This window comes from Rana temporaria, chromosome 10 (assembly GCF_905171775.1).
Source record: "Rana temporaria chromosome 10, aRanTem1.1, whole genome shotgun sequence".
Classification (NCBI taxonomy): Eukaryota; Metazoa; Chordata; class Amphibia; order Anura; family Ranidae; genus Rana; species Rana temporaria.
This window is the reverse complement of record NC_053498.1, coordinates 153,023,847-153,028,635: the sequence shown is the minus strand read 5'-3', so window position 1 is coordinate 153,028,635 and position 4,789 is coordinate 153,023,847.

The following is a 4,789-nucleotide window of genomic DNA, read 5'->3' as shown; positions in this document are numbered from 1 at the left end:
CCAGAAGAGTGCCGAGTCATTACTTATAGCAACGCCGCACAATTCCAGCTCGTTGGCGGCACAGCGACTCTTCCTTATTTGGAGGCACCGCCCATGAGGGACCTTCCAGTCTCATGCAGCCACTGTGCCCTCCCCTCCTCCTGCCCAATCAGAGCGCTTAATACATTGTATTATGTGAACCTATTTACAAAATACAAAGCCTTCTGTGAATGGACAGGGGAGGGGAGGGCAGAGATGCTGTGTATGAAAACGGAGTGTAGTGATAGCTGTACTCCTGGAGCTCCATAATAACCTATAGCATTGGTAATGAGATGAAATCTCAGCTCATTGACGGCACAGCGACTCTTCCTCATTTGGAGGCACCGCTCATGAGGGACCTTCCAGGCTCAGCTCCATACGTCAAAGTCACATGCAGCCACTGTGCCGCCCCTCCATCTGCCCAATCACAGAGCACTTTGTATTATGTGAACCTATTTACAAAATACAAAGCCTTCTGTGAATAGACAGGGGAGGGGAGGGCAGAGATGCTGTGTATGAGAAGGCTGTACTCCTGGAGCTCCATAATAACCTATAGTGTTGGTAATGAGATGAAATTCCAGCTCATTGGTGGCACAGCGACTCTTCCTCATTTGGAGGCACCGCCCATGAGGGACCTTCCAGGCTCAGCTCCATACGGCAGAGTCACATGCAGCCACTGTGCCGCCCCTCCTCCTACCCATTTACAAAATACAAAGCCTTCTGTGAATGGACATTGATGGGGTGAGGAGGGCAGAGATGCTGTGTATGAGAAGGGAGTGTAGGGATAGCTGTACTCCTGGATCTCCATAATAACCTATAGCATTGGTGATAAGATGAAATTCCAGCTCATGGTGGCACAGCGACTCTTCCCCTTTTGGAGGAACAATCCATCTTTGGGAACCACTGTCCCTCCTCCCCCCTCAGTTGTCTCTTTTTTTGGTCTCTATAAAATGTCTCATTTAAAGCTGAACTCCAGGAACTCAACTACCTTGGAAAATGTTCTGGGTTCCCAACAAGATGCATGTCACCTCCTGGACTTACATTTTTAATGAGCGCTGGGATTGTAGCTATCGCTATTCTCACGGCACTCTTATGCTGAACCCTTTAGTTTTCCCCCCACCCCTCCTCCTCCCAATCACAGAGTGCTTTGTATGGCCTAGTCAGAAAATACAAAGCCTTCTGTGAATGGACAGTGGAGGGGAAAGGCAGGCAGAAGTGCTGTGTGTGAGAAGGCCGAGTCTCCTCTGCTAGAGAGCCTGGAGTGTAATGACAGCTGTACTTCTAGAGATCTGTAAAACTGAGGGAAGTCCAGGAGGGGGCATGAACCTTGTTGGACTTCACTCATAGTAACCAGCAAATTTTACAAAGTGACTGAAATGATTTGCCATAGATAATTATTGGTGATAAAAGCAGGCGAGGTTTAGCCCCCGTGGTCTCCTGAGTGTGGCCCCTGGCTTGCTTTTATCTGGAATCATCTCTTTAAACCTGAACTTCCATACAAATAGAATGTCCATTTCCTACCGATCACCCCGTCCTGGATTCTGACACTTCTTGGAGGGGATGGAGCTGCTATACACACACATATAGACACACAAATATACACACACACACAAACATACACACAAACATACACACACACATATAGACACACAAACATACACACACACATACATACACACACAGATATATAGACACGCATACAGACACACACACACACACACATATAGACACTCATACATACACAGACATACACACACACACACACATACATACACAGACATACACACACACACACACACACATATAGACACCCATACACACACACAAACATACAGACATACACACATACACACACATATAGACACGCATACATACACAGACATACACACATACATACACGCATACAATGTATGCGTGTATGTATGTGTGTGTGTGTGTGTGTATGTCTGTGTATGTCTGCGTGTCTATATGTGTGTATGTATGTGTGTGTGTGTATGTATGCGTGTCTATATGTGTGTGTGTGTATGCCATACATACACAGACATACACACACATATATAGACAAGCATACATACACAGACATATACACACACACACACACACACACACAGATATACACACATACATACACACACACATATAGACACCCATACACACAGACATACACACACACCCATACACACTTACAAACATACACAGACATACACACATACACAGACATACATACACACAAACATACACACACACACATTCATACATACACAGACATACATAGACACACACACACACACATTCATACATACACAGACATACACACACACACACACACACACACAGACATACACACAGACATTCACACATACACAGACATACACACACATTCATACATACACAGACACACAGACACACACACACACACACACACACACAGAGACATACACACATACATACACAGACATACACACACATATTCATACATACACACACACACACACACAGACATACACACACACACACACAGAGACATACACACATACATACACAGACATACACACACATATTCATACATACACACACATACATACACAGACATACACACACACACATTCATACATACACACGCATATACACATATATACAGACGCATTCACACAGACATACAAAAAACATACACATACACAACACAAATACACACTTCTGTCCAGAAGAAGATAATATATACACAGGAGGCCTCGGTGTTATATGAAGTACTTCTGATTTTTATTTTATGTGAACAATTATATCCCAGTATTTATATATATAAGACATGTGGTCGATCGCACAGAACACACGGATCGGATTGTCACACACATGACACAGACAAGGCACCGGATTATCAGGTAATATTTGCATTAAAGAAGAACTCCACACCATTTAGTTTTGGTTGAATAAAGAAGAGATCCGCGGCGTTCCACCTGATTGGTTGGCGGGGGATGGGTTCAGATATCTTTCTTGGCAGTTAAAAAATGTAAAAAAAAAACTCACAACCCAAAACACGATAAAAAGCTCCATAAGATACTTTTCTGTGTTTGTGGTGTGAAGAGCAGCGCGCTGTAATCAAAGCTCCGCCCCATGGGTGTGTTGTGCAAAAAACGCACGTTTGAAATACGCCCGGTGTGACCGCGGCCGCCCACCCAAATAATGAATGACAGTTATTTTCAGTGAGATGAGATATGAAAATAACTGGAAACAAAGATCCTCATCCTTGTGTAAAGCTTTGTGAATTCAGCCTCACGTCTCCACCACCATTGTACTGAATTTGGATCCAGACAAGTGAAAGGAAATGTATTCTTCTTACCCCTTTGCCCCGACTTAAATGACCCTCCCATCCCCCACCACCAACCCCCCACATAGATGAATACATACTGAGATCTGACGGCCACAGTCTCTGTTATTGGCCTCCAGTAATAAAGTCTCCCTCTACTGGCCATGTCTGTGCAGTACAGCCTCATGGACTTCTATGGGGCCATCTACTGACCTGGAGACAGAGGTAGGTGAGCCTGATAGAAGTCTATGGGCTGCACGTCACAGGCGGGGAGATATTTATTAAATACATTTTTCTCTAATGCTTTCTACGGGGCCAACCACACCTGAAACAGGATTTAACACTAAACCCTGAACTCCACCCAAAACATGTGGGGTCTATACCAGGGGTGGGCAAGGAGGAGAGGGATGGGGAGAAGAGAATAGGGAAGGGGAGGAGAGGAGAGGGAAGGAGAGGGAAGGGGAGGAGAGGGAAGCGGAGGAGAGGAGAGGGAAGGGGAGGAGAGGGAAGGGGAGGAGAGGAGAGGGGAGGAGAGGAGAGGGAAGGAGAGGGAAGGAGAGGAAAGGAGAGGAGAGGGGAGGGGAGGAGAGGGAGGGAAGGGCAGGAATGGGGAGGAGAGAATAGGGAAGGGAAGGAAAGTAGAGAGAAGGGGAGAAGTGGGAAGGGGAGGAGAGAATAGGGAAGGGGAGGAATGGGAAGGGGAGGAGTGGGAAGGGGAGGAGAGGAGAGGAAGGAGAGGGAAGGGGAGGAGAGGGAAGCGGAGGAGAGAAAAGGGGAGAAGTGGGAAGGGGAGGAGAGAATAGGGAAGGGGAGGAATGGGAAGGGGAGGAGTGGGAAGGGAAGGAAAGGAGAGAGAAAGGGAGGGGAGGAGTGGGAAGGGGAGGGAGGAGTGGAGAGGGGAGAGAAGGAGAGGAGAGGAGTTGGAAGGGAAGGAGTGAGAAGAGAAGAGAAAGGGGCAGGAGAGGGTAGGGGAGGAGTGGGAAGAGGAGGAGAGGAGAGGGAAGGGGAGAAGTGGGAAGAGGAGGAGAGAATAGGGAAGGGGAGGAAAGGAGAGAGAAGGGGAGGGGAGGAGTGTAGAGGGGAGAGAAGGAAAGAAGAGGTAAGGGCAGGAGTGGGAAGGGGAGGAGTGTGAAGAGGAGGAGAGAAAAGGGTAGGAGAGGGAAGGGGAGGAATGGGAAGGGGAGGAGAGAAGAGCAAAGGGGAGAAGTGGGAAGGGCAGGAGAGGGAAGTTGCGGAGTCGGAAGTAGAGGAGTGGGAAGTGAAGGGAAGGAGTGGAGAGGAAAGGGGAGGAGTGGGAAAGGGAGGAGAGGAGTGGGAAGGGGAGGAGTAGAGAGGGAAGGGGAGGAGAGGAGTGGGAGGGGAAGGGAAGGAGAGAAGAGGAAAGGGGAGGAGTGGGAAGGGAAGGGGAGGAGTAGAGAGGGAAGGGAAGGAGAGAAGAGGAAGGGGAGGGGCGGATGGGACCCCCCT